General features: G+C 31.5%; 1 long non-coding RNA gene across 1 annotated transcript in view; it reads left to right on the top strand.

Moving 5' to 3' along the window:
* The first annotated feature begins 3,709 nt into the window (after nt 1–3,709).
* The window catches only part of LOC148304144 (uncharacterized), a 192,753-nt gene continuing 174,597 nt past the window's right edge, over nt 3,710–21,865 (top strand). Inside the window, exon 1 of the long non-coding RNA XR_015838382.1 lies at nt 3,710–3,873. This is a non-coding gene — a long non-coding RNA (uncharacterized LOC148304144). The remainder of the gene's footprint in view (nt 3,874–21,865) is intronic.

Below are 21,865 nucleotides of genomic sequence, written 5' to 3'. Positions count from 1 at the left end.
TCTATATACATCTTTCATAATGTTATCGATAATTCTTATCTCAGCCTTGCATTCATTCCAAGGGTATTATCAATAATCTAATTTTATGATATTTTCCTCACTACACCCCTGATTTTCAAATGAAGAAGCATCCCTGAGGTATTATTTTAGCCATGCTTCTAGCTCTTGATAGAGGAAAATGTTTATAGAGAGCGCATTAGTATATTTAGTTTTCTCAACGCGTAATTGCGCTCCGCTGATATGGGAATACCAAAGTTAGCTACTAAGCTACGTGCTATCATCATAGTCCATGTATTCTATCGAAAAAAGAATGAAAAAGGTCCTTAATGCCAATTTGAGAACTTCAGAACAATTTTCGTAAATATTTAGTTTTTATATTTTTCATACAGATGGTTTTTTTCAGTAATAATAATAATATACCCTCATTGAGTCTTTCCTGTGCCGAGGGCACGATTTACAACACTTTCGAGGTCCTCACCGAAACGTTACATTTCTATTATAAACGATTTTAAGTTTTAAATTACGGGCATTTACGGGGCTTAAGCCCCGTAAATGCCCAGACTTCCATATTCTTCTTCATCTTTGATGAGATGTCAAAAAATAATATGAAAATAACTCCTGTAATTGGAGATAATCCAGATTTTGTGAACAAGTATTTGGACACACTCAAAATGTTGTAAATAAATTATCTGGTCAAATTATAAGCTTAATAATAAAAATGAAAATGGTATTTTCTGGCGTTTCTCATGTGTGTGATTATAATCCGGGATTCGGATCTCACATACTAATATAAGAGTTTCTGCTTAGTAAAAAGCTTCTTTACATCTCACCAATAGATGTCTCTAGTGAAGTTTTAGTGATTCATGAACAAGGTTTCTAAATTGGTTCATATATATAGAACTTCCAAGAATTTGAGTAGTGTGGTTGTCAATAATGGGTAGAATTGGTGAATGTTACACGTGTGTAAAGTGATCACTAAAACCAGCCTATGACGGTCGTCAGCCCCGTAAATGCCCAGACTTCCATATTCTTCTTCATCTTTGATGAGATGTCAAAAAATAATGGTTCAACACAATATTAGTCACGTTTTGTCGCTACTTTAGTTAAAATTTCGATTACAGTAAGCAGAACAGATTTGCATTTAAACGATTTTTTGTGCAATATTAGATGTGTAACTTGTTGGTGAGGACCTCCACACTTATAAATAAACTATATAAAAGAAAATTCTTTTTTACATGCAATCAAATACCTCCATAACCCACAATTTCTTCTCTTATCCTACTTTATTACGGGCAGAATGGTAAAACCCTTTTATGAGACCACCTTTTTAGTTGATTGATGTAAAGATGACTAGTTTCGACTCCCTCAATAGAGTTTGTATTTTCACCTGTTAATGAGAACATCTATGGTTCTCAAAGCTACATGTGTTTACATTAATAAACTCAAAAATAGTCTAACACAAGTGATTTATTTATATATTTATTTATTGGAAAACCAACAGAAAATTTAAAAATATCTTATTAAGTAAAAAATACAAATAAAAACAATTACACGTTCTCTCTTAAAAATAATAAAAAGAATTCGTGTAAATAAGCATAACTTTAAAACATTTTGTATATTAAAAGCATTTTAAACTTTTAAATATAGTAATATAACACTCTCCTTTAAAGTGGTATTAAACAAAATGAACGATGAATGATAAGGAGAGTGATGTAGCTATTCAATATTATCACTAACTTTTCTTGATCAATTTTTTTTTTGCTAAACAACTTAATTCATCCCAAATTAATAAACAATGCTACTGAAATAAGTTCTTAATATCCGTTTTCATTTTATTTAAGAAAGTAAAAGTTTTGCAATAATGTCGAGAAAGTGGAAATAGGGGTATTAGGAATGTTGGGAATCGATTCTCTTCCCGCGTATTTGATCCCGATCGTATCGACGGAAAAAGGAGGAAAGAACGGCGATTAAATGAAAAAGAAAATAAAGAGAGCGGGAATGTGGTGAAAATGGGCGCCGGCGGGGTTTCCGATCGACCATCCGGTGAGGCTTCCCACTACTGGAATCAGTTATAATTAAATTTTTATTTTTTATTAAATTTTATGTCGGGTTCTGATTTCGAATAAAAATAATTAAATTGATTTTTAAAAAGAAAATATTTTACAAAATATATATATACGGTATAAATTAAACAAAATAAACAACTCTGCCATAAAAAACAAATAAATTTTATTTCTTGTTTCGGCAGTCACTTTTTTGTGATATCTTTCCATTTGAATTTATGTTTTACCTAGTAAATATCACTATTTCCACTTTAATAATATAGAAAAAGTGGTATTTATCAAGTAAAACTTAAATAAAAATATTAAGATTCAAACACCAATCTTCTAAACATAAATCTCAAATAAAATAAAGTCGATTAAATATAAAAGTACAGCACTTGTGTAAGAGTTAATTAATGTAAACACAACTAGTTCCTCTAGAACCTCCGAAGTTCTCAAAATTAGTCCTGTTTACATTAATAGAGAATAGAACACTCCACCAATTTTTCTTTAAAAAAACAATCTTCGCCTCTTCTTCATTCCTGCATCTCTTCTTACTTACCCGTCGATTATTCCAACTCCTGATTTGTATGTACACTCCACCAATTTTTTTTAACTCACACCAAAAGTTATTGAAGAACTTGATCACACCAAATTTTTCTCGGTCTTCCTCTTTTTGTATGTTAATTTAAATAATAGTGTACAATATTATTAAAATTTCCATGTAAAAATCTATTTTGAAAATAAAAATGTAAAAATTCATACTTTAAATCGTTACCAAACCCTATTTGCAATTATGATTAAAATGTACTTGATACATAATTTTACTCAATTTAAATTAATTTTGTCATTAAAATAAATTATGAGAAAATGATGGTTTTATCATATTTAGTTTTTTTTTTTAAATTAATCTGATGAAATAATGAATTTTTAACCCTTGCCTTGTTGTGTATAAAACAAAGAATTTTGTCTATCCTTCCACCATTCTGATGATGTCGGTATCGATGAAACCCGACAGTTGGTCAAATATGTGGAGAAAACTATATATATATTTTTTTACCTACATCCCCCATTAGCTACTGTTGTCTCCCATAAATTATTTCTGCACATGTTAAAACTGTCATTTAGAATTGTATAACTACATAAGGACCGTAGTCCAATTGATCTTCACATTCGTTTGATAATGCCCTAACAAGGAGAAAAACAATTGTCACAATATTAATTTTTTTATGTATTTTTGATAATAAAATACAACTTAGTAGACTCAGAAAATCTGCATTTGATTTAACCCTTCACTGCATGACTTTTTTTGCATGACTGCATGACTTTATTGTCAGTTCGTCTTCGAGAGACAAGTGAAGTTATTATTTTGTCGTTCATAGTGCGTCTTTTGGCTAAATTATGAACTATATACGTGAGTTATGAATGTATTTAATCAGTAACAACAAAGAATGGTTACTTTTATTTAAAAAAAAACGTTTTAACACTAATTTTAGGGTATGTAACAAATCTGATACACTATGCAGTGAAGGGTTAAAATTAATACATAAAAAAGAAAACAATAATGTTATTTTATTATTTATTAATAATTAACAAAACATAAATCGTTCCGATTTCGGCAGCGGTTCGCCCTGCCATTTTTGTTTCGTCCATTTTCCTTGCCACCTAATACAGTGTGTACGTAGTTCCGTTGGGTCGTTTTTCCGTGCAGCCGTGGGAAATTATTTGCGATTTCCCGCCAACAGTCCGCAAGCCATGTGCAATGCCTCCCTCTCGCTCGCACCCGCCGCGGGAACGCTCGCCAGAAAGGGAAAGCGCCAAATAAAAAAAGGTACGACAATGAATCACCGTGTAGAGTAGGTCAGTTCTCCTTTTGAAATTCTTTCTGGAGTGGTTTTGAAGGACGACCATGGCTTTATATGTGAAATTTAAGTTTGACGTATTCGCTACGCAATGCACAATAAAAACAACATTTAGGAGTTTTTAAATCATATTTTTAAATCATATTTTTTTCATCATATTTCTATGGTGTACGGAGTGCGTGGAAGTTTTTGGTAAGGGAAGGGTAATTAACTATGAGTATTTCAATATTTTAGAATTTAGTACATAAACCCTGATGATGACAAGGTTCTTGTCGAAACCGGTTGGATAAAGTGTATCAATAAAAAGTGGTTAAAACAAAGTTGTTTTATTTTATAAAGTGCCACAAAGTATCAAAAGTGTGCGAAAAACATTCAAGAAATTAAAGTTGTTGTTTTATTTAATTATTGATATGTAAAACGAGTTTCCTCAAATGTTTCAAAAACTATTATTTGGTCATCTGGTGAAACCTGTATTGGTGGTAGATGAAATGAATCTTTGCTAAACGCACGAAGAGGATGATCAAAATATTTCATGCTCTCTGTTTATAGAATTCTTTAATTTCATTAATTGATTTGGCATTCACTTTTCAGTAAAATGTATCCATTTTTAATTTAAGTTTTACTTGGTAAATACCACTATTTCTTAAAACCTATTGTGATACGTGTGTCAATGAATTTCGAGTCATTCGTGTTGTTTGAAAATGATGCGGAATGCATTGAATGCGTGTCACAATAGATTTTAAGAAAAAGTGGTATTTACCAAGTTTAACTTAAATTAAAAAATATAATTCCTTATTCTGACATCAATACAATATTCATATGATCAAAAATAACAATAGTCTTCATAAAAAACGTATGGCTTCAGTCTATCATTATTCACGTAAAAGTACACTGCATTCCTCATCAGTAATTACTTCTCCTAACAGCTTCTAGACTGCAATGATCTATCTCTTACTGTTAAACAACATATGTTATCCCTAATTACTTTAAACTAACGTTTTAACCCTTTGAACGCGTTAAGCAACAAAATAAATGTTGATTTGAAAAAAGGAAATTTTCCATAAAAATAAAGTATGTATAAAATTTATTTTATTTGTCCATGGATTGTAAAAGCCATGGATAATAGTCAATTTACGCGTCCAAAGGAGAAAAACATTCGGGTGACTTTAGTCGATTTACGCGTCCAAAGGGTTAAACCTAACAACCTCTCCGTTGATTTTCAAATGAAAATTCCCCCTCGAAAGTCATTCTTTGTTCTTTCTTCTCCCCTAACACATTTGTTTAACTTTTCAAGAAACTTATTCGTTTTGCAACGCTTCTGAATAGTTAAGTTTGGAAAGTAACTTCTAACTAAACACTTTGCACAAGACATATTAGATTATTGTAACTCTTTGGTCAGCTGTTAGTGAAATACTAAGTCCACTAGCGTGTGTGGATTACGCGTGTTACGCTGATGAAAGGGGTCTTAAAAGTTGCATGCAGTTTACAGTTACGATCGAAGCTAAAAAAATCTCTAGCTGGGTAATATGGGTTGAAATTTTGTACAATTTTTAAATTATTGACCGGAGTATTTTCTTTTCTTCTCGAAACCGGTAGACAAAAATCTCGGTGAGTGGTTATATACTAACATTACTAATATTATTCTTAACAAAAAAAATACTAATCACAAAGTAAACGCTTCAAATATTAAAAATATTATTTGAACATACGATTTATGTAAGATTCATTAAAATAAGACATATGGTTATAATTATTCTATGATATTCTTGTCAGACATTCATTTATTTGAGACATAAGGTTACAATTATTCTATGATATTCTTGTTGGACATTCATTTATGTGAGACATAAGATTACAAGTATTCTATGTTATTCTTTTTAGACATTCATTCATGCGAGACAAAAAGTTACAATTTTCGTATTATATTTTTGACTGAAATTTTTTATATTTTCTTTCAACTAGTCTGATCCGTAAAAAATCGTTAAAAACTCGTGTGTCGGGTTGTAGTCCCGTGGTTAGTGTCGCGGACTCTTGAGTCAGAGTTTCTGGGTTTGAACCCACTCTACCACAACTTAATACCTATATTAATTAATAAACCGCTTAGACTCACAGAAATAGTGTAATATTGAAGTATTTTTGTAAAAAATGAAAATATGAATATTTCCCTTTTTTTAAATATAACGACAAGGAAAAATCATTGTATCATATTTTTGTGTAAAATTTTGTTTATTTTGTTGATGATTAAAATGTTTATGTAAATAAATAAAGAGAGCAGCGCTAGCTCTAATATCGCAAATAATAATGCGTTTATTAGCTGTATTTACATTATGTAACCAGCGATATGTTTGCTTTCAGTCAATAAACATTTTGCTAATAACGTTACCTCCGAATTTCGTTTAGTTTTCGTCCTGCGTGGATTCTGTCGTCATGATGCGCCTACCGCCCTGGCTCGATAGAGCCGCCCGCCCCCGCCCCAGCGCCGCCCCTGCCCCCCTGTCAGTCGGGCAAATTTATTTCCCTAGGCACCATCCGGCACTGTATTCATTTAAATATTCCGTACTATTCTCTGCTGTTCTCAACATTTCCAAAGCCCGCACGAATACTTTCGCAAGTTGTTGAAGCGAGTGATAAATAACTTTTAGTTCCCGCAGTCTGAAGCCCGGTCGCTTTATGTGCCCCAAGTCCCTGTTGAACACTTTCATTAACATTCGGATATAAGTTTATCGTGTTCCGGACTCTAAGAGGAAGTTCCATCCGAAATAACAGGTGCGGAAGCCTCGCGCGATAATTTGTTCTTCGTTCGGAATATATATTAATTATTACTACATATTAAATGTATACTTACTACAGCGCACTTAATTTGGCGAGCGTGCCATTGCTGTTGCGGACCAATGGCGTGGAACGCTCTACCACTAGTAGTTGGAAATAGTGGAAGCGAGAAGATCGTTAGAAAAATACTAAAAACACATTTGTTTGCTAAATCATTTCCACTATCTTCTTTTCCCCAATTCATTCACAATAAAGGGTAGTCTTCTTCTTCTTTTTCTAGATCCTAAGGATCTGTTTGTGCCTCCGCTTGTAGCTCTTGGGATGTTGACTCCCAGCTGTCTTTCCACCTTTTTGGAGGTCAGCCTGGGGGTCTGGGTCCCTCAGGGTTGCTTTGGAGAGCGATACGTGGAAGTCTGTCTTCTGACATTCTGTTTATATGTTCCTTTCAGTATCGCCTTCGTTGTCGTCCCCACCTCACGATATCCTCCGTCTTACACATGCTCCGAATGTCGGTATTTCTTACTCGATCTCGGAATTTGTTTCCGGTTACGGATCGAAGAGTCTTCATCTCGGAAGTACGAAGTGGAGATTTTGTTCTAGAAGTATCAAAGGGTAGTATTTTACAAAAATGGCGCTATACAAATTATCAAAATTTATTATTATTATTATTACTACTACTACTACTTCTTCTGCCATCACACTGTACCCTGCAGTGTTAGTTAAAGAGGATGAAACACTACACTCTTCAGACCTGATATACACACATAACTTCCTTCACGTACATACATATACTCATGCATTTTTCACCCTTATGGATGATTTATCAAGAAAAACATCAAAAGTATCTCTCGGGTGAGACGACGCATCTATTGTTTTGATATGAACGGTTGATATGCAGAACGGTGAACGTTACGAGTGTATAAAGTGATCACATAATATATCATATAGTATACTACTACCATCACACCGATATATAGAAAAATATGCACGAATATATTTTTTTTGACATCTCATCAAAGATGAAGAAGAATATGGAAGTCTGGGCATTTGCGGGGCTGACGACTGTTATAGGCTGGTTTAAGTGATCACTTTACATACGTGTAACATTCACCAATTCTACCCATAATTGACAACCACACTACTCGAATTCTTGAAAGTTTTATATATGAACCAATTTTGAAACATTGTTCTTGAATCACTAGAACTTCACTAGAGACATCTATTGGTGAGATAAAAATATGACAATATTTGGATACACTCAATATATTAATGATAAATTGACCAATCTGCAAAAGAACAAACTGTTTTGAATACTGTAGATTTTTTCTTTGTTCTTAAGTTTTGTTTCCAGTTATACTCGTATAGTGTAGTGGTTAGCACATTTGGCTACTATGCTGATGTTTCGAGTTTGATCGCCAGGGGTTAAAGTGAATTTTACTGAATTTTTACCCTTATATTTATTAAACATATTTAATGTTTATAAATATGTATATAGGTAAATATTTAAATTAAAAAAATACAGTGTTAGATGTAGTCAAAATATCAGCGAAAAAAGAACGAGGTATTATGAAATTATTTCACAAAGATTCTGTTACAGACATTTTGAAAAAATTCATGGATAAAAAATTGATCTTCAGTTTTTTGTTTCACCTCTTAGTTTGATGTTGCCTAACACATACGCGTATGTGGGTGAGAAGCGAGATACAGAATCGTACTGAAAATGCGAATGGTAGTTTCACCCCCCCCCCTTCCCCCGCTTCCTTCTCGCGCTCCCGAAAGTGCAACGGGGTGGCTGTGGATGCATTTTGAATATTGCAAAAGCGAGGGATGAGTGCACAGTGCACTCGATCGGCTTCAAAGCCGCCGGTCTCCAAATGTCAAGATACTGAAGCGGGCTGTAAATTTATAAACGAGCAATGCACCTTGGCGATATTATTTCTGATTTCCTAGTACCTACCTTCCTCTTATCCAAATACTATTAGTATGTAGAAGTCGCCTGATTTTTAGCTTTTATATGTTATATAATAAAAATAATAAAAAAAAACATACTAAATTCGTGCAAATAAGTAATTATTTTTACTCAAAAAAACAAATTTTCATCATAATATAACCTTTGTTTCAAAAGACATAGTTTTTTTTACGCCAAACCTTATTTTGTGAGCGTTAATCAAATAATTGACCGTATACTTGCCAAACTTGGTGCCAAACAAGTTAATATTGTTAAATACGTAATCCCAGGGTTAAGTGTCGTCACAAGGTTAACGCGAAAGATCACCACAAACCTAAGGGTCATTTTTGTGGTCAAGAAAAAAAAAGAAATAGTATAAACAATTCTTTAAATGGTTGCCTGACTCACGATACTTGTAAGTTGCCCAGTACAACAAAACAACTTAGATACACTACTGTTAGGGGAGCCTATTCTCTCTACAATCAACCCCCTAGGGTTGTCCGAAAAACCAGATTTGGTACAACTGAACGTACGAGTGTTTGACGATATTGATGCTGTAACGTCTTGCTGCGATATTTCTTACATGACACAAATATATTCCACTCCTGTGTCCAAGATCATGAGTGCAAGATTGATCATCTTGCCTTCGTTTAGCTAGCAATCAAATAAACACCGTTTCGAGATTTAATGCAGTGCCCTATGCACCCTTTGGTACGGTTAAGGATCTGATGAAGAGTAATCAAGGATTTACGTAATGCAAAACTCTCAAAAACATAATGATTTTTTTGATAAAGAAAATTATTTTATTAAAAACTGTTTGCATTTTAAAATGAAATACTTATTAAATAGGTATTTATCAAATAAAAAATTAGACATTATTATAAAAATACATCGATAAATAAAATATACACTGATTTTTTTTTAAATAAGATTTTTTTTATGAAAATTCTTAATGATAAAATTATCAACATCTTCTATAGATGAAGATTTTATGAGTGTTCCCATAGAATCGTAATTACGAGTATATGGATAAAAAAAATATTTACATATTCTTTTTAAATTACAATAAATACGTTATGTTTCACGATCTTTATAAGATAGACTTCAATGGTCTAAAATAAAATTCAATCGATTAAATTATAAAATAACCGAAATAAAATGCAAAATACTCTATCTTCTCACATAAATTTGCTTAAATTCACGGAGATCACCTTAGAATTCAAATAATTATTCTTTTCACCTCTGCGTATTAACCCTTACTCTCGTTTTTTCACAGCTTCACCCCGTTTCACCCCTTTATTTTATTTCTTGACCTCCTAGCTGGACCGTGTGACCGTTGGGGTCAAAACTGACCCCTCGTTTAATAACGCAAGTGATCTTTGGAATTATCCGTCAAGTACTTCGGACACTGGAATAACTGGTTCATCTCGCGAACGCTTTATCAAAGGAATAACCTAATTTTATATGCAAAATTACAAGGATATGGAAATCGCTTCATCTTAAATTCCGTGATCTGTGTGAAAAAATACAGGTTTCGTTTGAATATTAATTTTGATTTTGGGGAATATGTTTGATATTAAAAGCAGTCGATAAGAAACAGTTACAAAGGATACACGAATTTTTATTTCTGTTTTTCAAATACTTTTTTAGTACAAGTTATGGTGAATAGTTTTTAATAACACATGTGGGAGATTTTCATACACATACATGAATTTGAAAAATAGTTTTTTTCAATTCATATTGTTTTAGTGGTATGAGTTCAGATTTATGTATTTAATCGTAAGTATTTTATTATTTTAACGTTTATAAATATGATACAAAAAATAGTTTTTATGCTGTTTGATTTTTCACATTTTTCAAGATAAAATTTATTGTCCTAAAAGTGATTTTTATAATTTCTAAAATTTAATGTGATTTTTTTTTAATTCATATTGTTTTATTTTTATGAGTTGAGATTTATGTATTTAATCGTGAGTGGTATATTATTTTCACTAACATAGGGAATATCATACACGACGATTCGTCAATTATTTTACAAAGAGAGTACGTTTCATACAGTTTTATCAGGTTGCATTAACGAAGGGAATAAAGTAAGATTTTATTGAAATTATAATTAAAAATTTTATTTTATAATTTACCGTCAAATCATATTATAATACAAACCATACATTATTTTATTTAAAATTAATCGAAAAAAAACATGCATACAATAATATAAAAAATGCATTGTTTTTCGGTTGTGTCCCGAAAAACCGGTTTTAAATAATAAATTTATACAAATCAATATAAAAAAGTTAAAATTTATAATTATTGATGATTATTTTCGTCATACGAGTACGCTGTCAAAATAGTTTGGAGATGACTGATTTATAGGATTCAAATTTTGTGGCAAATTTTGATACGGTTTAATCCTAAGAATCTAATGTTACAACTTTAGTTTTTCGAAGACGTATTGCAACTTCCTTTTTAATTTAACCTGACTTTATTTATCAAGTCATTATTTATAATGCATTATTTTACTTTATTGGTTATTTATAGAAATTAAATAATATTTTCGTCACATTTTGGCATATTTTTAATAAATTATTTTGGCCATTTGCATTTACAAAAAAAACCTTGATATTACGTATATTTACTGAGATATAAAAGCCATGACCTCGAAAATCGTAGAAAAATAGGTGATCAGTCGCGTATTTAACTTATCAACAATAATGGCAATAATCGTTTGTACAAGTTAAATAAAAATACCACAATGGTACTTTTAGATACTTATCGACACATATCCTCAAAAAAAAATGACGTTCATATAATACATATGCATTGATTAAATTTCAATCAAATCACACCCTTTGAATTTTTCACAAGCAAGGAATGAGTTTTAAGCTACAAGTGCAACAAATTATGCAAATATTAATCGGGTGTCGGATAGCACACGAAATTGTATCAAGATAAACGTTCGACATATTCATATGTGTTTATTTTTTTATTCAATTTTTTTTTTTAATTTTCCACAATTCCCATAATTACTGATTCAAACTAATAATAAAGCTACAAACTCTGATATTAGCATAAGGCTTTTGAGTATATTGAATGATATGTATTGGATTTTAGCCAAATGCTCTTTAATTTACCTTCTAAGCTTCTTTCCCTAACCGTCAAAAATTTTTGAATATTGTTTAGTAGATGGTGTTAAAACGTGTTAATACTTTAGTATTCATCAGTCTTGATAAAGAAGCGGTTAACTTCGAAACCGGTAGACATTATAATTAAGTTAAAATAAAATATTTATAGTGATTTCAAAACAAAGTTACATTTTAAAAGCTCTTAAATGTACCTACTGAGGGTACTAAAACATTTGAAGTATCTTATTAAATATCAATTAAATGAATCAATGACATATTGTGCGTTTTTTTTTATTAAAATGTCTCATCAAATTATTTTGGTTGTAAGTGTAAGGGAAAATAAGCATTTTTGATGTTTTCATGTTGTCGTTTGGGGTTCCCAAACATTGTTGATACTGTTGAAGCATGAAAATTGAATAATAAAAAAACATATCGCGAACGATTAATTTAGTGCTTATTGTATAGTCATTAGGCCTCTAAATACAAAGCCTTTGCCTTTTTGCCATGGCGACTGAGCGTTTCCGTCCAAACCAATACTTTCCCAGCCGGGGGCGTTTTTCATAGATTGTGAGCACGCTTTATTTGAGCCAGGCGTTTGCATTATGCATTTTGTGCAGTGGGTGGTCAGCTGCGGCGGGGGTGAGGGATGCATGAGGGGAGGGGCGGCAGTGGAAATGCGTTTCGCTGGTTGTAATGAAACAGAGGTTTTTAAACGAACATTTCAAATTCCTCTTTCACATGTTTTGATTTTTCCATCTTAATACTATGGAGATTTCGTTTCATAAAGAGTAGATTATTTGTTAATTTGCATTAACTTTGTTGAATGACATGTTGATTTTTTTTAATTAAACACTTGAATGTTAAAATTCGTTGAAAACTCATTGTGTCGGGTTGTGGTCCCGTGGTTAGTGTCGCGGACTCTTAAGTCAGAGTTTCTCGGTTCGAACGCACTCTACCACAATTTGATACCTATTTCTAATAATGAGCCGCTTAGGCTCACAGAAATAGTATGAAATTGAAATATTTGTGTTAATAATAAAAACACCAATATTTCTCTATATTAAAAAAAATATACTATTTTAATAAGTTTTATTTATATATGCGACATTAATTAATATATTTGTTTTATTAATATATATATATATATATATATATATATATATATATATATATATATATATATATATATATATATATATATATATATATATATATATATATATATATATATATATATATATATATATATATATATATATATATATATATATATATATATATATATATATATATATATATATATATATATATATATATATATATATATATATATATATATATATATATATATATATATTTATCTGGTAAAAAAATAAAACTAACGAACAAAAAATATATTAAGGGGTATATATAGGTTTAAATACAAAGAATACAATTAAGGGTCTAAAGTTTAGAAAATCTTACTGCAATGATCTTAGTGCAATTTTAAAAAAAAATTGCAGTAAGATCAAAGTTCTTTTGTTGATGGTTTAGACTCTAAGCCAACAACAGAAGAACTTTGATCTTACTGCAAATTTTTTTAAATAGTTAACCTCACGTCCGACTGACTCTTAAATCTAGCTACGGCTTATGCAACACCGCTTATCATGGCACTACTTAGGCTTCAACTTTATAAGTTTTATAACCTATACTTTCTCGTGAGTGGATTTACTCTTTATGTTATAACATAAAGAGTAATAATGATTTCAAATGATCTATTATAATAGATCATTTGAAATCAACCAATTTCTTCTTGGTTTTTACGCATTTAATAAATGTTATTTCAAATAGTTTTAACATATTTATATTCATAGCTAATTCATAAACATACTAACTTACTAACTGTCGCGTCTCTTTCCCATGGGAGTAGATGGAGAGGATATAACGCCGTACCATTTTACCTTTGTAAACACTCTTTACCTCTTCCATCATACATCTCCTCTACTTCTAACCTGTCTACTCTCAAATAGTTGAATCACCATTGACCATCCTAAGTTTTCCTCGGCCATCGTCTGCTTCTTTTTCTTTTTACGTATATTTGTTTCACCAAATTATTGCTTCACATCCATAAATTTTTACTAGTATTTTTTATATCGAAAGCTACTCGATAGAAAATAATAACGGTATTTTAATATTCTCAATATTATTAATATTTAAAGCATTTACTTTGTGGTTAGTCATTTTTACTTATTTTTTTTTTTACAAAAATGTTAATGAAATTAGTATATAACCACTCACGGTGAGTGGTAATATACTAATTTTATTAACGGTATTTTAATTTTAGTTCACATAAAAAAAAATACTGTCGTAATATTTAGAGCTGTTGCAGATACATATTGTAGTCGTACACGAGAAAGTGATCACTTTTAAATCACTTTTGCTTGGCAAGAAAATAAACATCAATGCAGTTTTTCATTTTAACAAGTCAATATATTAAACTTCCAAGCTTAAAATTGCTTTGGGATTTTTTCAGGGCAATATTAAGCTAGTAAGATATCAAATAGTCAATGATCACGTTTTTGGAAAAAATGCACTTGGTCACTTTCTCCTCTATGACTACGATATACCATATTATATTTAACTAAATGTATCGAAATACATCATTTTCCTATTTTCTTTACTATAAACGTATTAGATAGAAATAATAATCTATATTCTCCCTTTTAACGTACCATCCATACAATGTTCTAAAGTACCTACTTAAGAAATGAATATTCATTTTCATTAATTTGTATTAACATTTATAAACATTTTTAAAGGTTTATAAAATTAATAAACTTTGTTTTAACCACTTTTTATTATTAATACACTTTAACCTACCGGTTCCGACAAGAACCTTGTCATCATCAGGGTTTATCAAATTCTAAAACAATAAAAACATTAAAACACTCATCATTTATTACATTCCCTTTCCAAAAACTTGTAAGGGACTTGGTTTTTGGTAAGGGAATGTAATTAACTATGAGTATTTTAATGTTTTAGAATTTAATAAACCCTGATGATGACAAGGTTCTTGTCGAAACCGGTAGGTTAAAGTGTACTTATAATAAAAAAGTGGTTTAAACAAACTTGTGTAATTTTATAAAGTTTATAAAATGTGCCACAAAGTATCTGCGAAAAACATTCAAGAAAAAAATTATAAAGGTACTCACTTGAAAGACTACTTATGGAAAATTCCGGCGGCTTTTTTGATAGGATTCATCCCGGTTAATCGAGAGTCTACAATGAATTTTTGGCACGTAGTATTTTTGCGGGCCCAGGTTTAAAAACTTCTGTGATGGAACATGAAGCTGGAAGACATATGACTGATTTATGTGAATTCTAATCTAGAATTCAGCTTATTTCATTCAATACATCTCCTGTGTTTACTGGGTCTTACTGTAATCGTCTAATACAGCAGTGGTCAATATTATTTATTGACTCAATTTAATAAATTGTCATCGATTCTTTATTATATTTTTTAAAAATATTTTATGCCAATAAAGGCATTAATATCAAGATTTTTGAGGTTCTAATCTGGAATATGGATCATTTAATTTAAAACATCTTCTGTGTTTACTGGGTCTTACTATAATCGTCGAAAACAACACGGGTCAATATAATTTATAGACTTACATACTATAAGGGAATTGGCATTGATTCTACATTCAATAATATTTTTAAATAATATTTTTGCCAAATGTAAAGGTATTTGTATATGGGTGGAATGCCTTATTTAAAAAAAAAAAAAGGTATTTCTATTCAGCAGCATAAAATGTATGAACATAAAAATATTTACGATGGACACACACTTTTTCACATTGATCACGAATAAATACATCACTACAGTCTACGAATAATAATTTAAAAAATCATTTAAAAAAATCAATCATGAAATATCAACAACAACAAAAAATGTTGAATATCTTATAGACATTAAAATATTTTGAATAAATACATGGTCAAAATACAAGTATAATAAAAATTTAATGCGATGTAACCAGACTTCTCCAAGTAGGTAAATTATCCGGGGAGAATTTTACATACAATTTACAAAGGTCTGCTCATTGAAAATCTTACTAAAATCAACCATAGATGGTATCGAAAAAAGGAAGAAAGAAAAGGAAGGTCTCAATTGATGCATAAATTAAATTTCCTGATTTAGAGAAGTGTGGTTGTCAATCATGGGTAGGATTGTAAATTTAATTAACTAACTAACCATCACGCCGCTTCCGTAGGGGTAGGCAGAGAGAATCGGACGCCACACCACTCTGTATTTGCAAACATTCTTCGCCTCTTCTACATTCATGCATCTCCTCATACATACCCGACGATTATTACGACTCCTGACCCGGCCGCTTTTAAGTATTTGATATACCTGATTGAGCCAAATTTTCCTCGGTCTTCCTCTGCTTCTTTTTCCAACTACATTCACCTCATAATTTTTTAAACCGTTCTTTCCTCGATTTGGCTAGTGTAATCACTTAAACCCACACCTCCATAGTCTTATTTATCTATGCTGATATGTCAAAATGATATTTAACTTTTTTGATTCCAACCGATATTTAAAAAAAATCCCACGTCATACCAGTGTACGAGTATGATGGCATAATAAGAGTCAAGTCACTCTACCACAATTTGATTCCTATTTTTAATAAATGATCGCTTAAACTAAAGAAAAAATCGAGTTGAAAAGTGATTCTAATAAAAAAATCTTATTTAAAAAAAATGTATTTTGCCGTAGTTAAGAAACATAAAAAAATAGCAAGTAAAAATATGAATAATATTTTTAAATGAAATTTCATGTAATGTTAATATGGTACGTATACGAGTTACAAATACACTTATGGTATTTATTTCGAAGAAAAACTTAATTTTTTCAATACTAAAACCATGGTTAAACTAGAAAAAAAACTACGATAAATATTACCTGAACTCATAGAAAATTATGTTGCAGGCTATTGATTACTGAACCTTGAGGCCCCGTAAGTCCTTTTTGCCAGTATTTTTGACGATTTTCTGCCAATATTTTTTACATTTTTTCAACGCTTTTGACGATTTTTTTTCCGTTCGAGTAGTTATTGCACCATCATTAACGAATTGAGATGGAAAAGTCTAGTAATATCGTTTTTCTATCCGGCGTTAATGCACATCTATGTGTGCGTGCGTGCGTTTTCACGCGCGTATTATTTTACCGTACATGTGTGTGTGAGAAGGCTGTGTTTTCAGACTGCGGCTGCAGCTCTGCACCAAATTAAAATGGCTAAAATACAAGGACTATGCGTCGGATAAAAAAAAATGTGAATAAAATAATTTAAGTTAACTAACTAACTAACTAACTAACCATCACGCCTCTTCCCCGCACGGGTAGGCAGAGAGAATAGAGCGCCAAACCTTGAATAATTAAAGTTGAACTCGGTAAATACGACTGACTATTCCTAAAAATCTATTGTGAAACGTGTTTCGATGAATTCTTCATCTTTTTTAACACAATCATTCACGGTCTTCTTTTGCTTCTATTACCGATCACATTCGCCTCATAAATTTGTTTTACTCTCCTTTCTTCACTCATTCGATTCACATCAATCATCCAAACGATCTCAACACACTTCTCTTAAATTCATCGATAATGCTAATCTCGGCCTTGCATTCTTTCCTTATCTATTCGTACATCTATCATTTATGGTTTTGCCGCACTGCAAGATTGCATTTTGACTGCGTTCGGTCTAATTTTATCCTTCTTCTTCAGACTCCATACAATACACTTCCATACGTTGTATAATATACCTATATGTATGTTACTACTCGTATGCATTATTAATTGTGATATCTTAATTTTTGTCATTATGACAATTTTCAACATTTTGAGTGTTTCCAAATACTTGTTCACAAAATCTGGATTATCTCCAATTACAGGAGTTATTTTTATATTATTATCTCCAATTACAGGAGTTATTTACATCTCACCAATAGATGTCTCTAGTGAAGTTCTAGTGATTCAAGAACAAGGTTTTTAAATTGGTTCATATGCATAGAACTTCCAAGAATTTGAGTAGTGTGGTTGTCAATAATGGGTAGAATTGGTGAATGTTACACGTGTGCAAAGTGATCACTTAAACCAGCCTATGACGGTCGTCAGCCCCGTAAATGCCCAGACTTCCATATTCTTCTTCATCTTTGATGAGATGTTAAAAAATAATATGACAATTTTCATTTAAAAGATATCAAACACATTAATGATATTTTAATTTTCAATATTACATTTAGGTTAGCTTAAGGAACTTGTATTAAAAGATAATAATTATATTCTGTTATTGAGTAAGGGCGTTTGTGCACTAGACGGAATTTTACCATCCGGCACTTCAGTTAGCGTGATAAAACGATGATTGGCTTGGATTGGCTTGTGCTTTTGTCCATCTTTCTTCGGAACGGTGGCGGTGCTCTTGATCGGTGCGTGAACACGTTGCGCGTAAATTCGGTCACGCAAAACTGTCGTGGTCGATTTTATTTTTCAAAACCGGACTACCGGACGGTAAAATTCCGTGTTGTGCACGAGATCACTAAGGATTGGACGTCATATCTAAAATTCGAAAATTTACTTATCGTCTGAAGAAATATTAATTTACAACCTTTTGAGCGTGTTTAAATACTTGTTCACAAATCTGGATAATATCCAATTAAGAGTTATTTTAAAATTATTTTTTGTTTTCTATGTTGAAATTTCAAAAAAATAATTTAAATTTAAATTTTTGTAAATTATTCTTGTCCGTCTCCGTGGTGTAGTGGTCAGCGTGTTTAGCTACCGTGCTGGAGGTCCCGGGTTCGATTCCCAGGGGGGTGAAAATAAATATCAGTGATTTTGCACTGTAATATTTATTTAATATTACCCTGGACTGGTTCCTGAAGCGCAAGAGTTGCCTTCATGTAAGTAATGATCAAGATAACACTGCGTCAATCCGACGCAGTGCCCTATGCACCATTGGGTGCGGATAAGGATTATAAGTAATAATAAATTATTTTGAGCAGCGCAGAGGTCTACGATTTTCTCTCCCGAGCATATTGAATGAATTTTAACGATTTTTGGTCGAGGCCTATGTTTGGCAGAATTCGGATGCACTTACGACTATTCGTTCCGCCATTCCCCGACGCGTGCATCGAATTTAATGTGCACAGCGTCCACTCTTCGGAACCGTAACGGCGTAAATTCCGTGTTATTTTAGTCCGGTACTGTATAATCACTTACTTTTATATTATGATAAGCATAGGTGGCGCTCGATTCACTGATTACGTCCATCGGTCCATCCCCCGGCTAGAGTCTGAATGGCCTCGACGGAACAGAACCTTTTCGGAGGCTTTATTGATCCTGTCGAATACTATTTGACTTTCGACATCAAATTAATTAGGATTTCCCTGGAAAACATATTCGATTCGAAAGATGTCGGTCCGTCGAGTTGCGAGTAATTAATTAACCCACACTTTGCAGAATCTACACGAGAGTAGAAGGCAAACAAAATGGACTCCCCAAACCTGATAACTTATTCTTTGTGATATATCAAAAGGCATATTTACCTCTAGCAAACAAGGCCTATCGAATCGGTACATAGCGCGGCAAACTAAACCTTCCCGAATGCCTACATACACTCGCGCGAAGGGATGCGAAACAAAACCCGAAAACAAGTCAACTGTATTACATTATCCAACATATCCCTGAAAATAACCTTTAACGATACCCACCCTTCTTTCGGTCCGACCTACCCGCACCCCGTTACACGTTACACGTTACACACGCACACACATGAGCTTGCGTCTCCAGATAAAATCTAATTACTAGGTCCGTAATTAATTTCCTGACAATAAATAACGTTGTAAGGACTATGTACGTATCTACTAACGTTTTAGTTTGTAGCAGGCAAAGCTTTGCTCTCCGCGGTGAAGGAGAACATAGCGCCGTAGTCTACGGACTAATTACTGTATATCCTTCGTTTCAATTTAAGATTTAGAATTTTCTTTGAATAAGGAATTTATTTTTACTTGCGTATATGTCATGCATTGCAGGAACGTGGACGAGCATTGTGTTTTTATTAACCTCTTAAACTTTTCCAATCCTAGTAAAAACAATACAACTCGTAACAAAGATTTTCTTAAGTCTACTAAATCTATTCATTTTTACTTTTTACACTAAGTCAAAGCTACAAATATTAATAATATTATAAAATTTAATGAAAATGCTATAAGAAGGCGAATGAATTGGAATTTTTCTTAAATACAAAGTTAGATTACACATGCACATTTTTCACATCGTGTTGTTTAGTTGTAAAATCGGTAACCAAAAATATAAGTCAAACCCAAATTTAATATTTTGCCTTGCTTTGAAATTGTATTATTTGAGTTCAAAAGCATAAATATTGTTGCCATTTGAAGATATCCAGCATTTAAAATGTTTGTGTTGGTGTTTGTACGAAAATAAAATAAAGGAATATTTATGTAAATCATATGAAAACCATTTTTTCTGACATAAGAAATTATAAACTCTTAAATTAATGAGAAAACAATAAATGAATATGTTTTGTTTATTAAAAGCATAAATAACTTTTTTGTATGTTAATATAAAACTCTCCTTATCATTCATAGTTTATTTTGCGTAAAACCACTTTTATAAACATTTATTCGTGACTATACTAAGTAAACGATGAATGATAAGAAGAGTATTAATAAATGAATATACTCAAAATATGTCATCAATCGTTTCAAATTGTATACAATTGGTGTCTAGTTTTATAAACTATTACAATCATAGTTAGTCGATATTTCAATATAAATGTGTAATAGTTAAAACTATTAGAAAACTAATAAACGGCGATGAAGCTACCGACGATATTCCGTTGTGAGGGCTGCGGACAGGGGTGAATCGGCCCACAAAGATAGGGGAGAGGTAACAATGGTTTCGGGAAAGACTAAGAAGGGAACTGGTAAATACACCCTCCCCCCTCCACTCGGCCACCTCCCCCTCCACCTACCGTCGGGAATAGGGGAGGGGTTGGTAAAAGATGGACGCCAAGAGAAGGGGTGGATCGACGTAATTAATTAACGTTTCATACTTTAGGGATGTTAGAATATTGGTACGATGACGAAACTTTTCTGATTTATATAAAGTAGAACCCCGATTATCCGAAATATACTAATATTCGGTGTTGTACTTCAGAAACCTACGATTGTTATAATCATCATATGCTGATAGTTTGTTTTAGTAAATGACAGCTGTTTTCCCCTATTACATGGTTTCAAAAGGTTTTGACCAGCTGTTAGACATATTATAAAATGTCCCTACAAAAAACCAAAGTTTTATTATTTAAGAAAGTATGACATATTTGAATTACACATTATTTTTTATATGTCATCAATTACAATTTAAGTTTTTTTCTTCAATTTATGATCTGAAATGGTCAAAAATTGATCATCTACACTGAGGTATTATGCCTTTTTCTTATTTTTTCTGTCGTATCAAGTAAGCAACGAAAATCGCTCGTATATACAAAATATTGTACCTACAAAAATAGTTTTTTTTCTGGAAGAAGTTTGCACTTGAGCTACATTATAAATACATTTCATTAAGTGTTTAAATTAAAGAAATTTTGGAATGCATGAATGGATTTTTTTTTCTACAAATATTTTTCTTTTGAAGATGCATGCTAAAAATTACTAACATAAATGAAAATTGATTAAGTCCCAGCAAACAGTATATCAACGAAAAAATACATATAAAAAATATTTATAACTTATATATTTATCACAAATTTAAAAAAAATAAAAATAAGGGGAAAATCAAACAATGTGATGTATAAATCTCTTTTTTATTATACGATTGCTACTATTGACCTTTACCCGAACCAAGTGATGCATAGGGCACGAATAAAATTTTGCAATCTACTATGACTTTTAGGTATTTGAATATTATTGTATAATTTTGAATATATAAAAAAGATGAAAGGATGAAATAGTGATAACTTGTAATGATAGAAGTTTCTTTGTTTTATTTTTTTAAACATATTTTTTGAGGTGGTTTTATTCCTGGATTAACTTGAGAAAGTGAAAACCATTAATAAT

Source organism: Brachycentrus maculatus, unplaced genomic scaffold (genome assembly GCF_059751285.1).
Source record: "Brachycentrus maculatus isolate JH-2025_06_01 unplaced genomic scaffold, ASM5975128v1 h1tg000328l, whole genome shotgun sequence".
Lineage (NCBI taxonomy): Eukaryota > Metazoa > Arthropoda > Insecta > Trichoptera > Brachycentridae > Brachycentrus > Brachycentrus maculatus.
The sequence above is the reverse complement of the archived record's forward strand: the minus strand, read 5'-3'. Positions and strand labels throughout refer to the sequence as shown.